This window comes from Chiloscyllium punctatum, unplaced genomic scaffold (assembly GCF_047496795.1).
Source record: "Chiloscyllium punctatum isolate Juve2018m unplaced genomic scaffold, sChiPun1.3 scaffold_307, whole genome shotgun sequence".
NCBI classification, from domain to species: domain Eukaryota; kingdom Metazoa; phylum Chordata; class Chondrichthyes; order Orectolobiformes; family Hemiscylliidae; genus Chiloscyllium; species Chiloscyllium punctatum.
Window position 1 is genome coordinate 31,000 of NW_027310041.1, and position 15,527 is coordinate 46,526.

The 15,527-nt window shown below is 52.0% G+C and overlaps 1 long non-coding RNA gene across 1 annotated transcript in view; it reads right to left on the reverse strand.

The window, feature by feature from the left end:
• Positions 1-15,063, reverse strand: part of LOC140472384 (uncharacterized) — a 40,270-nt gene extending 25,207 nt beyond the window's left edge. Inside the window, exons 1-2 of the long non-coding RNA XR_011957602.1 lie at positions 14,092-15,063; positions 11,147-11,269 (exon numbers count right to left, since the gene is read on the reverse strand). This is a non-coding gene — a long non-coding RNA (uncharacterized lncRNA). The remainder of the gene's footprint in view (positions 1-11,146; positions 11,270-14,091) is intronic.
• Between the last annotated feature and the right edge of the window lie 464 nt (positions 15,064-15,527).

Here is a 15,527-nt window from a genome sequence, read left to right on the forward strand (position 1 = left end):
CGCGCTGGCACTCCCACGCTCTCACGCGCGCTGGGACTCCCACGCTCTCACGCGCGCTGGGACTCCCACGCTCTCACGCGCGCTGGGACTCCCACGCTCTCACGCGCGCTGGGACTCCCACGCTCTCACGCGCGCTGGGACTCCCATGCTCTCACGCGCGCTGGGACTCCCACGCTCTCACGCGTGCTGGGACTCCCTCAGATTTTCTCTCTCCCTCGGATTCATACACTCTTGGATTCCCTCTATCACACACTCTCTGGGACTCCCTCTCACACACACACACCCTGGGCCTCGCTCTCACACACATACTCGTGGATTCCCTCTCTCACACACACTCTGGGACTCTCTGGGATTCCCTCTCTCACACACACTCTGGAACTCTCTGGGATTCTCTCTCACACACACACTCTGGGACTCTCTGGGATGCCCTCTCTCACACACACTCTGGGATTCTCTCTCGCATAAACACTCTGTGCAACTCGCACACACTCTGGGATTTGACTCTCACACACACTCTGGGATTCTCTCGCACACACACTCTGGGACTCTCTGGGATTCCCTCTCTCTCTCACACTCTGGGATTCCATCTCTCTCACACACTAGTGGAAACCCACACACACTCTGGGACTCCCTCTCTCAACACTAACTCTGGCATTCCCTCTCACATACAGACTCTGGGAAACTTGCACGCATACTTTGGGATTCTCTCATTCGTACTCTGGCATTCACTCTCTCTCACACACTCTGGGATTCTCTCACACACACTCTGAGACTCTCTGGGATTCCAAGTCTGACACACGCGCTGGGATTCCCTCTCTCAACACACACTCTGGGAAACTCGCACGCATACTCTGGGATTCCGTCCCACTCACACACACTCTGGGATTGGCTCTCTCTCACACACTCTGGGAAACACACACACTCTGGGATTCTCTCACACACGAAAATGGCGTTGCACGGGATGGGGGAGAATGGCGTTGCACGGGGTGGGGGGAAACGGCATTGGGGGGATGGCGTTGCACGGGGTTGGGGGGAACCGCGTTGCACGGGGTTGGGGGGAAACCGCGTTGCACGGGGTTGGGGGAAACCGCGTTGCACGGGGTTGGGGGAAACCGCGTTGCACGGGGTTGGGGGAAACCGCGTTGCACGGGGTTGGGGGAAACCGCGTTGCACGGGGTTGGGGGAAACCGCGTTGCACGGGGTTGGGGGAAACCGCGTTGCACGGGGTTGGGGGAAACCGCGTTGCACGGGGTTGGGGGAAACCGCGTTGCACGGGGTTGGGGGAAACCGCGTTGCACGGGGTTGGGGGAAACCGCGTTGCACGGGGTTGGGGGAAACCGCGTTGCACGGGGTTGGGGGAAACCGCGTTGCACGGGGTTGGGGGAAACCGCGTTGCACGGGGTTGGGGGAAACCGCGTTGCACGGGGTTGGGGGAAACCGCGTTGCACGGGGTTGGGGGAAACCGCGTTGCACGGGGTTGGGGGAAACCGCGTTGCACGGGGTTGGGGGAAACCGCGTTGCACGGGGTTGGGGGAAACCGCGTTGCACGGGGTTGGGGGAAACCGCGTTGCACGGGGTTGGGGGAAACCGCGTTGCACGGGGTTGGGGGAAACCGCGTTGCACGGGGTTGGGGGAAACCGCGTTGCACGGGGTTGGGGGAAACCGCGTTGCACGGGGTTGGGGGAAACCGCGTTGCACGGGGTTGGGGGAAACCGCGTTGCACGGGGTTGGGGGAAACCGCGTTGCACGGGGTTGGGGGAAACCGCGTTGCACGGGGTTGGGGGAAACCGCGTTGCACGGGGTTGGGGGAAACCGCGTTGCACGGGGTTGGGGGAAACCGCGTTGCACGGGGTTGGGGGAAACCGCGTTGCACGGGGTTGGGGGAAACCGCGTTGCACGGGGTTGGGGGAAACCGCGTTGCACGGGGTTGGGGGAAACCGCGTTGCACGGGGTTGGGGGAAACCGCGTTGCACGGGGTTGGGGGAAACCGCGTTGCACGGGGTTGGGGGAAACCGCGTTGCACGGGGTTGGGGGAAACCGCGTTGCACGGGGTTGGGGGAAACCGCGTTGCACGGGGTTGGGGGAAACCGCGTTGCACGGGGTTGGGGGAAACCGCGTTGCACGGGGTTGGGGGAAACCGCGTTGCACGGGGTTGGGGGAAACCGCGTTGCACGGGGTTGGGGGAAACCGCGTTGCACGGGGTTGGGGGAAACCGCGTTGCACGGGGTTGGGGGAAACCGCGTTGCACGGGGTTGGGGGAAACCGCGTTGCACGGGGTTGGGGGAAACCGCGTTGCACGGGGTTGGGGGAAACCGCGTTGCACGGGGTTGGGGGAAACCGCGTTGCACGGGGTTGGGGGAAACCGCGTTGCACGGGGTTGGGGGGAAACCGCGTTGCACGGGGTTGGGGGGAAACCGCGTTGCACGGGGTTGGGGGGAAACCGCGTTGCACGGGGTTGGGGGGAACCGCGTTGCACGGAGTTGGGGGGGAACCGCGTTGCACGGGGTTGGGGGGGAACCGCGTTGCACGGGGTTGGCGGGGTGCCGCGTTGCACGGGGTTGGCGGGGAGCCGTGTTGCACGGGGTTGGGGGGGAACCGCTTTGCACGGGGTTGGGGGGAACCACGTTGCATGGGGTTGGGGGGAACCACGTTGCACGGGGTTGGGGGGGAACCGCGTTGCACGGGGTTGGGGGGGAATGGCGTTGCACGTTGTGGGGGGGCGGCATTGCACGGGGTTGGGGACGGCATTGTGGGGATGGCATTGCATGGGGTTGGGGGGACGGCGTTGCACGGAGTGGGGGGGAACGGTGTTGAACGGGGTTGGGGGAATGGGGTCGGACAGTTGGCATTGCATGGGGTTGGGGGCAATGGCGTTGCACAGGGTTGGGGAAACGGCGTTGCACGGGGTTGGGGGGAATGGTGTTGCACGGGGTTGGGGGGAATGGCATTGGGGGAACTGAGTTGAACGGGGTTAATGGGAACGGTGTTGCACGGGGTTGGGGGGAACGGCGTTGTGGGGAACGGCATTGCACTGGGTTGGGGGAATGGCATTGGGGGAACAGCGTTGGAGAGGGTTGACGGGAACAGCGTTGCATACCGTTGGGGGTAACAGTGTTGCACAGGGTTGGTGGGACGGTGTTGGGGGGGACAATGTTGCATGGGGTTAGGGGAACGGCGTTGTGGGGGGAACAGCATTGCACGGGGTTGGGGGGAACGGCGTTGCACAGGGTTGGGGGGACATGGTTGGGGGGAATGGGGTTGGGGAGGAACGGCATTGCACGGGGTTGGGGTACGGTGTTAGAGAGGACGGTGTTGCACATGGTTGGGGGGATGGCGTTGGGGGAACGGCGTTGGGGGGTACGATGTTGCACAGGGTTGGGGGAACTTGGTTGGAGGGTACAGCGTTGCACGGGGTTGGAGGAACCGCTTTGCACGGGGTTGGGGGGACGGTGCTACATGGGGTTGGGGGGAACGGGGTTGGGGGGAACGGCGTTGCTCGGGGTTGGGGGGACGGTGTTGAATGGGTTTGGGGAACGGTTTTGGGAGGGGACGGTGTTGCACGGGGTTGGGGGGGAATGGCGTTGCACGAGGTTGGGCGGACGGGGTTGAGGGGAAACGGGGTTGGGGGAATGGCATTGCACAAGGCTGGGGGGACGGGGTTGGGGGGACAGCTTTACTCTGGGTTAGGGGGAACGGCGTTGCACGAGGTTGGGGGGAACGGCGTTGCACGAGATTGGGCGGACGGGGTTGAGGGGAAACGGGGTTGGGGGAATGGCATTGCACAAGGCTGGGGGGACGGGGTTGGGGGGGAACAGGTTTGGGTTGGGGACGGCATTGCACGGGTTGGGGGACGGCGTTTCACGAGGTTGAGGGAACGGGGTTGGGGGAGGTGCATTGCACAGGGTTGGGGACGGATTTGGGTGGGGTTGGGCGGGGACGGGGTTGTGGGAATGGGTTTGGGCGGGAACGGCGTTGCACGGGGTTGGACGGGTACGGGGTTGGGGGGAATGGGTTTGCACAGGGTTGGGGGAATGGGCTTGGGGGGAATGGCGTTGCACGGTGTTGGGGGAACGGGGTTGGGGGGACGGTGTTGCACGGGGTTGGGGGGAATGGGTTGAGGCGGGTACGGAGTTGGGGGAACGGGGTTGTGGCGAACGACGTTGCACGGGGTTGGGTGGGGACGTCGTTGCACGGGGTTGGGGGTACGGCGTTGTGGGGGCGGGGTTGGGGGGATGGTGTCAGACGTGGTTGATGGGCGCAGCGTTGGACGCGGTTGGGGGTGGGTGGGGGGACAGGAGCCCCCTGTAAATTGATGTACATCCCACCCAGCCTCTGAGAGCCCCCTGTACACATTGACACATTACCCCCACCTCACCCCCCCCACCTCGGATCCCCCTGGAAACACTGACACATTCCTCTGGTGTATTAATCCATTCCTGAAAGTTGTATAAACATCCCCACAACCACGATCAATCAGCTTCTCTCAAGCTCCCACTCACAACGAAAGCTATAGCCCACTCTACAAATGGCTGAAATGAACAATCCAAATGATACCCTTCCATTCCCTACATCAATGCAGTGACTACTCTTCAAGCTGACAATCTGGGCCTCCAATCAATCTCTCTGTTCTCGGAATTCACTGAGCAAATATTAAAGAAATATCCATTGTGAACCTGACAGACCACCTTTCAGGGATTCCCCCTGAGGGAGAATGTGTATCGTGGGTATCTCCTGAATTGTCCCAATGGCTGGAAGTGTTTCTCCATCGAGATCCTCTGATTCAGAGTCCAGAAACTGGGGTGTGTGGAAGGACAGGACTGTGTGAGCTAGTGTATACCACATCTGAGTGTGTCAGTCACAAAAATAAATCTCTCGGTTTGAGTCTTGTCATGGTCAGTGAGGATCAGTAATGGACGTCTGATTCCCTGTCTGGGAGAAAATCTTCCTGTTTTGCAAGATCAACATTTTAAATTGAATATTCCCACATATCAGAACTACCTCCAGAGTCAGTGATGAACAACGGACCCTAATTTACACCCAGACATCAATGAGACATAGAAAAATAGTCCTTGCTGTTTCAATAGCATAATCACAGCGCCACAGTCAAGCAAATGAGGGGATTGTTTCTCCCAAAAAAAACTTTAGCAACACAGACAGAACGTTACCATTTAGCCCCAGGAGCCTGACTGCAGCTTTATAACATTTTTTGTTCTGATTAAAAGTTTGTAGGCAGCACGGTGGCACAGTGGTTAGCACTGCTGTCTCTCAGCGCCAGAGACCCGGGTTCATTTCCCGCCTTAGGCGACTGACTGGGTGGAGTTTGCACATTCTCCCTGTGTCTGCATGGGTTTCCTCCGGGTGCTCCGGTTTCTTCCCACAGTCACAAAGATGTGCAGGTTAGCTGAATTGGCCATGCTAAATTGGCTGTAGTGTTAAATGTAGGAGAATGGTGCTGTGTGGGTTGCGCTTCGACGGGTCGGTGTGGACTTGTTGGGCTGAAGGACCTGAATCCATACTGTAAATAAACTAATCTAATCAAATGGAAAACATTAACTCTGCTTCTCTCTCTCTCTACATTACCTGCCAGTCTGTTTCAAATTTCCAGCAGCCACAGCATTTGTGTTCATTTTAGTAGCATCATCGTTAACTTTTCAGAACTCACCCAGTTTCTGCAACATCTTTTGATCCACTTTGTATTGCAAACATTGCAAATTATTCTCTGGAATGGAGTCAGTGATTCCGTTCTTGAAGTGGAAATGATCACAGATTCCCGGGTGTTTGAGTGAAGTCATTTCTCCTTATCTCAGTCACTCAGGCTGCTCTCCATTTCGGAGACTGTGACCCACTGTTCTAGATTCCTATCAGCACAGTCAGCTGCCAACATCAATCCTGCCAATCTCTTTGGTCATAATATCCAGTTCAATGAAAACAGCTCTTATCACATGCAGTACAGGATCTCTGAATCTCACCCACTTAGTCAACAATCTCCAGAATCAGGAATAAGCCGGTGCCCCTCAGTTACAAACACTCTGATGGCAATGTGTGCTTCCTTCAGTGAGGAAAACAAATTTGCAACCATCTGTGTCCGTCTGTCTGCCTGAGGTTCCAATAAGTGCATTGATGGAAATCACATTGGAAAACCAAATCCCTTTCCAGGTGTTCAAATCACTTCATGCAGAATTTACAGACAAAGGAAATCTGTGTTATCGGGAGCATAATCTTATTAGTGACAGTCTGTTGCACACAGCAACATGATCCTCTCACAAACACAAGCCATTGTTCTATGTTGAAATTGAAATGTGAAGCCAAAAAGGTCATGTAAACAATCTGCTGCTTGTCACTTTAATAAATGAACTTGCTGATAAGATAATGCCCAAAGTGTTATAAAGTTGAAGGTGTGTACTGTACCTTTAAGAGGGAGAGAACACTCTTCTGAACTGAGAGCTTATAACTACCTGTGTACCGTATATGACTGGCCAGCAATCCCAGAGTGTACTGGGAAAGCAAACAAATGTAACATTTGGCTGTGAAATATAGACCGGAGTTGGTTGCTGTTTTGACAATAATTCAAATTTAATCTATCAGTTTAAATTATACCCCAAGATTCCAAAACCCAATCGAATTTGTATTTATTGTTTTGCCAGCATCAAGCCAATGAGATGATCTGTTGGGGGCATATAAAGTGCAGACATTTTAAAAATTGGTCAGAGAGTAACTGCTGTCTGGGAGAGTTAACATCTTGCTCGCCAAGAAATTAGGAAAGTCTCTCAATCAAAGGGTACCTTTTCATATGAAACATACTCAGAATAAAAGAAGACAACGGCCCAGGGAGATCCTCAGACAGACGAAGAAAGACACAAAAGACAAGAGCCGCTATGTACTTTTGAAATTAAGTTGATGTAATTTTAATAAGTGTCTTATTGAAATAACATATTGTTATATAGCTGGAGGCAGATAATAAACAGTGAAGAGAAAGAGGGAGCTTAGATTTATGATTAGTTGTTTAATATTCACTTTTCAAGTTAAAAATAATTTGATGCTATTTTCTTTAAATAGTGGAATTTGTGAGTTTTCTGTCACTCAGACTTTAACAGATTACGTGGTGAGGTGAACTTTTCTGGGTGTTTGGTTTCATTAACAGAGGGGTTCACTGTCATGTTGTAACAAAAGAAACACAACAAAGTACAGCACAGGAACGGGCCCTTCAGCCCATAATGTTGTGATGAATGTGACACCAAATTAAACTCATCCTTTCTGCCTATCTTTGTTCCACATCCTTGCATATCCACATGCTTACCCAAAAATCCCTTCAACACCCCTCTCATATCTGCCTCCTATACCATCCCTGGCAGCATGTTCCAGATTCCTACCAATCTCTGAGGAAAACATATTAGCCCTCACATCTCCTTTGAGCTCTCCCTCTTTCCCCTTAAATGCATGTTCCATAGTAAAGATATTTCAGCTCTGGGTAGAACATTTTGACCGTTAACCCTGTGCATCTCATGACGCTGCGCTGACTGTCCCTAATTAGGCCATTCTTTCCCAAATGCGCATAAATCCTATCCATAAGAATTCTGTCCAAAGCTTCCCAACCACTGAGGTGAGACTCACCGGGCTATAATTTCCTGGATTGTCCCTATTTCCCTTCTTGAAGAGAGGAACACCAGTCCTCTACGACCTTTCCAGTGGCTAGCGAGGACTCAAAAATCTTGGCCAGGGCCCCAAAAATCTCCTGTCTTGCCTCTCTCAATAACCTGGGGTAGCTACCATCGGGCCCTCGGGATTAATCCACTTTAATGCTCTTCAAGAAATCCAACGCTTTTTTCTCGACCTCAAAATTGCCCGAGCACATTAGCCTGCTCCACACAAATCTCAGTATCCTCGATATCCTTTTCCTGGGTGAATGCCGATACAAAGTAATTATTTAGGATCTCGCCCACTTCCAGTGACTTCAAGCACAAGTTCCTTCCTTTAGACTTGACTGGCCTGACCTTCTTCCTAGTTATGTGGAAGCTGTGGAAAGGGTTCAGAGGAGATTTACTGGGATATGGCCTGGTATGAAAGGAAGGTCTTACAAGGAAAGGCTGAGGGAATGGAGGCTGTTTTAGTTGGAGAGAAGGTGGTCGAGAGGTGCCTTAACTGAGATCTATAAGATAATCAGAGGGTTAGATCGGGTAGCTATCTTTTCCACGAATGGTGAAGGCTAACATGAGAGGACACAGCTTTAAACTGAGGGGGGATAGATTAAGGACAGATATTAGGGGTACTGTCTTCACTCAGAGTGCAGTAGGCACGTGGAACGCCTGCCTGCAACAGTAGTAGAATCGCCGACGCAAAGGGCATTTAAATGGGCATTGGACATCCATATGGGTAATATTGGAAGGGTGTCTGTTAGATAGGCATCAGATTATTTTCACAGGTCGGTCCCACACTGAGGGGCCAAAAGGCCTGGACTGTGCTGTAATGATCCATGTTCATATCCTCTTGTGGGTAATTATCTCCAGACCGATTTGCGATTCACTTTAACCCTACTTGTGAAGGGCATGGCTCCTCCTTGCTCTGCTCATTCCCTGTTTGGGTTCCTTTGAGCTTTTGTTTTGCACATTTCTCGCATGCGATGCCAATTCTAGCTTCCCAAAATTTGCATAGGTTTGTTTTTTTCTCCCTTCTGACTAAATTCCCAGCCTCCCTCGTTATCCAAGGAGCCCTTACATTGCCAACCTTGTTTCTCCTCCCTCCTGAAACATGCTGGTCATGAACTCCGATCAGAAAGCCTTTAACTAACTCCCATGTTCCCAATGTGGCATTGTCTGATGACAGCTGCTCCCAGTTAACACTGCCTAGCTCCTGTCTAATACTGACATCATTTTCAATCCCATAATTTAGAAACATCCCTCAGGGTCCTGTCCGTATCCTTATTCGTAGCTACCTTAAAAAAACTTAAGTTGTGATCACTGTTTCCAAAATGGTCTCCCTCTAAAAGGTCAGTCACCTGGCCCGGCTCATTCTGAAACAATGAAACCCTGAAGTGTTGAGCAGCCAGGCCTGTGCTTCTCCCAACCACATTTCTGGAATGGCCACAATATCGGATCGGAGTTTATCTACCTTAGCTACGTTGCTCCTTGTGTTGAAATTAACACACTTCAGCCCATTCGTACTATGGTGTTCATTTCTCTGTATTCCTTTTCTGATTGACTCGTTTACATCTTCCTTCCTTCCTTCCTCATCCCCAGCCCCCCAACGTGCTGCCCTGCTACTGTGGTTCTCATGCCCTTGCCATTCTAGTTTAAACCATCACATGTAGCTGGAGTGAGTCTCCCTGTGAGGATATCGGTTCCCCTCTAGTTCAGGTCACCCCTGCTCCAGAAGAGGTTCCAATGATCCAAGATCCTGAAACACCCACTGTACCAGCTCTTCAGCCATGCATTCATCTCTGCTATCTTTCAATTCCTTATCTCACAAGCACATGGGACTGGTGGTAACGCAGTGATTACTACCCTTAAGGTCCTGCTTTTCAATCGTTCCCTACTTCCTGTGCTTACTGCTCAGGATCTCATCCCTCTTTCTACCCGTGTCGTTGGTAGCAATGTGCACCATGACCTCTGGTCTCCCATTCTCCCAATTCAGAATTTCATGCAAATGCTCAGAAATGTCCTTGACCCAGGCACCAGGGATACAACACCCCATCCTGGAGTCTCGGACGCAGCTACAGTAACACCTGTCTATGCCCCCAACTAGCGGCTCTCCTCCTATTTTCGCTCCCTTGGATTTTGCCCGACCTTGTTCTACAGCAGAGTCAGTTATAGAGTCATAGAGTCCTACAGCACAGAGAGAGGCCCTAGGAGCCAGACTGATCCCTGGCAACCATAATGTCCATCCATGGCAACCCCATTTCCCTGCCCATGCCCCATATCCTTCTAATCCTTTCCTACCCATGTATTTGTCCAAATGCCTCTTAAATGTTGTTAATGTACCTGCCTCAGCCACTTCCACTGACAGCTCATTCCGTATGAGAATCAGCATCTGTGTAAAAAAGTTGCTACTAACGTTCCCTTTTATTCTTTTCCCTCTAACCTTAAACTGCTGCCCTCTCGTCCTCAATTCTTCAACCCTGGGAAAAAGACTGAATGCATTCACCCTATCCATGCTTCTCATGATCATATACATTTCTATAAGATCGCCCTTATGTCTCCTATGCTCTGAAGAAAAATATTCCAGCTTGTCCAACCTCTCCCGATAACTCAGGCCATTGAGTTGTGGTGTTATAGACCTGGCTACCGCTATGCTACTCCCCTGAGAAGCTATCTCCAACAATACACCAGCTCTCTCTTCTTAAACATCCGCATCCAACCCCATCTTTATCCCCTGTATGATCCTCAGTGTGTCCTGCTGTTGCTCCAACCCGACCACGCGGACACCCACCTACCTGATGGAACCTGGATGTTTGGACTGGACAAGATCAGGGGTGTATTTAAACACAATGAATGGAATTCTGAAATAACATTTGTACTGAATGTAATGTAGAGCAGCGTGAAATGGAGGTGGATGACCTACGTGACTCGCTGTAAGGACACAGACAGTAGAATCTGAGGTGATCATGAATATATGGAGGTAGAATGTGGGAGACAAGCTGGGACTGTGTTGGGTAGTCATGGTCAGAGGGAACAAATGCTGGATGGAGGGTTTCAGCAGCTGATGGACTGACACTGAGGTGAGCTATCGGAAACTGAGCAAGTGACCACCATCTAATAGGACAGAGAAACTGATCCATCAGCCTGAAACTGACTGACCATGTGGCTGTCAGTGACTCCAACACAAGGGAATGGAAACAATGCTCAGAGCCTGTTTCTGTAACATTCAACACAACCAGGAATTGGAAAGTGAATAATGAGCTGAAAACAAGGCCACTGCTCTGTTAGAGTCAAAATCATTCAATGTTCAGTCACTGAATATTCTAACCTGCAGAAAGGAATTTCCCAGAATCACAGCAGAAGGGGAAAACAAGCTTGGCAGAGACAGAATGAAGCCACCGCCTGCATCAAAACAGCTCAGACCAAAGAGGCTGAATTCTCATCCAACTGACAAGCAATACAGATACTGTCAGAGTTACAGATCGAGTTCAGAATTATTCAGGAAACAGACTTACCAGATACACTGGTCGGTGGGGTGTGCCAAAGATCCATGAAGTAGCTTTGTGATGTGCCGTTTTTTCGGTGAGAAATGATTCTTTGTTTTCGCTAAGAAGAGCGGACGTGTAGTTCACTGATCACTAGATTTACAGACAAAGGAAACCTGATCAAGGACTCACAGGTCAATTACACTGTTAGTGACAGTCCATCGCACACAACAACAGCCTGTTACACAGAGAACAGAACAGATTCTAGTTTAACAGAGACACTCTCACAATGAACATCTGCTGCTTTAATAAAAATGTTACCTGTTTGAAGAAAAGGAACATATCACCGATACAGCGAGACTTTTAAACTGCCCAATGTAACTGCGGAGATTTTAACCAATTCAGTGATCACTTTTTCTATGTACTTTGAAGCTATTTTGAGGAGGGTATGTATCGTGGGTCGGTGTGGACTTGCTGGACCAAGGGAAGGGATTCTATTCAATAAAATTGTCAACCTGTCCCACAGCAGGATGGGTAAGGCCCGAGGGGACTCTGTACCGGACAGGGGTTGTGTCCCACAGCAGGATGGGTAAGGCACGAGGGGACTCTGTACCGGACAGGGGTTGTGTCCCACAGCAGGATGGGTAAGGCCCAAGGGGACTCTGTACCGGGGAGGGGTTGTGTCCCACAGCAGGATGGGTAAGGCCCGAGGGGTCTCTGTACCGGACAGGGGTTGTGTCCCACAGCAGGATGGGCAAGGCCCGAGGGGACTCTGTACCGGACAGGGGTTGTGTCCCTCAGCAGGATGGGTAAGGCCCAAGGGTACTCTGTACCGGGGAGGGGTTGTGTCCCACAGCAGGATGGGTAAGGCCCGAGGGGTCTCTGTACCGGACAGGGGTTGTGTCCCACAGCAGGATGGGTAAGGCCCGAGGGGACTCTGTACCGGGAAATGGTCATGTCCCACAGCAGGATGGGTAAGGCCCGAGGGGACTCTGTACCGGGAAATGGTCATGTCCCACAGCAGGATGGGCAAGGCCTTGGACAAGTCACAACCCGGGATGGGTAATGTCCGAGGGAAATCTGTGCCGGGGAGGCATTGTGTCCCACGTTAGGGTGGGTGAGGCCAGACGGGAATCTGTACAGGGGAGCGTGTCCCCCACAGCAGGATTGGTAAGGTCCGAGGGGAGTCTGTACTGGGGACTGGTTGTGTCCCACAGCAGGATAGGTAAGGCCCCAGGGGAGATTGCACCAGGGAGGGGTTGTGTCCCACAGCAGAATGGGTAAGACCTGAGGGGAGTCCAACCCGTAGAGGGGTTGTGTCTCACAGCAGGATGGGTAAGGCTTGAGGGGAGTCTGTACCGAGGAGTGGCTGTGTCCCGCAGCAGGATGGGTAAGACCCAAGGGGGGTCTGTACTGGGGAGGGGTTGTGTCCCATGGCAGGATGGTTAAGGCCTGAGGGGAGTCTGTACTGGGGAGGGGATGTGTCCCATGGCAGGATGGTTAAGGCCCGAGGGGAGTCTGTACCGGGGAGGGGTTGTGTCCCATAGCAGGATGGGTCAGGCCCGAGGGGAGTCTGTACCGGGGAGGGATTGTGTCCCACAGCAGGATGGGTAAGGCCCAAGGGGACTCTGTACACATGTGGTTGTGTCCCTCAGCAGGATGGGTAAGGGGTCTGTGTCCCACAGCAGGATTGGTAAGGTCTGAGGTGAGTTGTACCGTGGAGGGGTTGTATCCCATGCAGGATGGGTAAGGCCCGAGGGCAGATTGCACCAGGGAGGGGTTGTACCCCACAGCAGGATGGTTAAGGCCAGTCAAGAGTCTGTACCAGGGAGAGGTTGTGCCTCACAGCAGGAAGGGTGAGGCCCAAGGGTACTCTGTACCAGGGAGGGTATGCGACCCAAAGCAGGACAGGTAAGGCTCAAGGGTAGACTGTACCGGGGAGGGGTTGTATCCCCCAGCCAGATGGTTAAGGCCCGAGAGGAGTCTGTACCTCAGAGGGGATGTGTCCCACAACAGAATGGGCAAGGCCCGAGGGGAGTCTGGACCGGGGAGGGGTTCGGACCCACAGCAGGATGGGTAAGGCTCGAGGGGAATCTGTACTGAGGAGGGGTTGTGTCCCACAGCAGGGTGGGTAATGTCCGAGGGGAGTCTATGTTGGGGAGGGGTTGTGTCCCACAGCAGAATGGGTAAGGCCTGAGGAGTGACTGAGAGCAAAGATTTACTTAGGGAGCTGAGGGGCAACATTTTCCACAAAGGACGGTTCATACACGGAATGGACTGCCAGTGGCGCATGGGAGAAACAAGAACAATTACAACATGGAAAAGACATTTGGGCAGGAACATGGAGGGGAGAAGGTTTGAAGGGCCATGGGCCAAACGCAGGGAAATGCAACTCATTCAGTTCTGGAAACCTGGTCAGCATTGATGACTTCAGCCAGAGAGTCATGCAGCACAGAAACAGACCCTAAGTCTTGGGTTATTGGGGGAGTGGACTATCGTGACAAGGCATGTTGTAAGACTGAAGTAAGTTAGAGAGATATGGATGGTCGTCTGGACTGGAGCAGGTTTCAAATGTGTGAAGTGATTGGTGAGAGGGGAGGAAAGTACAGAGATAGGAAATGTTTTTGGCATTAGAATGATTGAAGACACTGATCCACAAGACAAGCCATAGATACAGTGTGGGAGAGGGAACACAGAATGGAACATTCCCAGACAGCATTCCCACCCTCTCGTGGAAGGCCTGCTTTCCCCTCTTTTGTACTGATGCTCACTAAGACAGTACAGGCTTGGATTGATAACTGTGACACTCCCGATGTTGTCTTAGTACAAGAAAACTTGCAGTAAAGGCGGTGACTGAACCTGGGGTGTGTCTGTACTGTGCTCCCCCTCCAGCACTATAGCTATGTCATGTCCTGTTAGCTGATGTTTGGAGCCCTCTCATTGCTCTCTGTTCTGTGCACTGAGTGTGATCTTACCTCACTGCAGGATTTACTGAAGGCTCCAGATCTCCCTGCCCTGTGTCTCTCTGGCTGACAAACCATCTTCAATGAGAGATGGATGAGACACCCAGCAGCTGGTAAGTCTATTAGGTCAGGAACTTCCTGAGTACCTACAGACAGATAAGCAGAATGGGAAATTAGACTGATGCAGTGAGGGCTACACATGTCAAATGGCACTGAGTCCCACAGAAATCTGGAACATCCCAGTCTCCATCGTCGATCTGGAGTGGAGAAGTCTGTTTGCTCAGGATCTGGAGTAGCTGCAAGAGCGAGGCACATTGACAGAGGCAGCAATTAGACCCACACAGTGTGGGATACCACATGGAGAGATACTAAGTGATATCACCAGAGTGCAAGATCAAACAATTGTGCAGGAAGAAAGGGTTTTGATTCATGTTGCACTGGGATGGGCAACCTGTGAGCAGGCGAAGTGATGGCCTAGTGGCATTAAGTGAGACAATTTATCCAGAAACTCAGCAAATGTTCACTGGACACAGGTACAAATCCCACCATTGCAAATGAGAAAATGAGAATTAAATGCTTCAAAAAGATGTAATTAAAAACCTGTGAGTATTAAACAATTGCTGATGTTAAGAAAAATCCACCGTGTGCATTCATGTCTTTAGTGAAGTGATCTCAGGTGGGTCTATCCTCCGATTGTCCTGGACCCGATAGCCCCGCCCTCCTGCTCATTGACCTTCTCAAGATGGCGGCTCTGAAGCCCGCGCTCCCTCTTCCCTCAAATAAATGGCGGCCGTGACCCTGGGCCGCTTTCCCGACAGGGACCATCATCTCCTTATCCGGGTCTGGAGGGTCTTTTTCGGATTTTTTTCACCTATATCCGCGTCTTGTGAATTCTCTCCGCTCCTTTCTCCCAGTGAGTCTCCCAGACGCCGCTCTCTGAAGCCGATCGTAGCCGCACCCGGAGAAAGCTGTTCCATGACTCGCCGTGTCCTGGTTAATGTGACACTGCGCATGCTCTTCATAGAAACCAAACTGCGCGTGCGTCGGAGGTTGTCAGTGAGTTCATAGAGAATATTCATATCTGCACAGAATCACGGGGGAAATATTTGACATTAACAATTGCTCTGTCGAGTTACAGTCATTGAGATGGTTAATATGTAAATAGATTGTTCGGTCCAACTTAACCATACCAGCCAGGTATGTAAATTACCAATCGTTCTGGGAGTTTGAAAATAAGTTTGTTACTCAAGTTGTGTAAATCGATTGGAAATATGTTCATTGTCAGATTTACATCTGAACTATTTCTTTAAAATCTCACATTGGTTTATGAGAGGTGTTTAATGCTCCGCCATGCCGTGGCAATGATCAATCCTGCAAAGCAGTTTGCTTTCTGACCAATCCTGAAGCGTTCACTCCACAGAATGCATTGGCCCCTCTCCTCACTCACT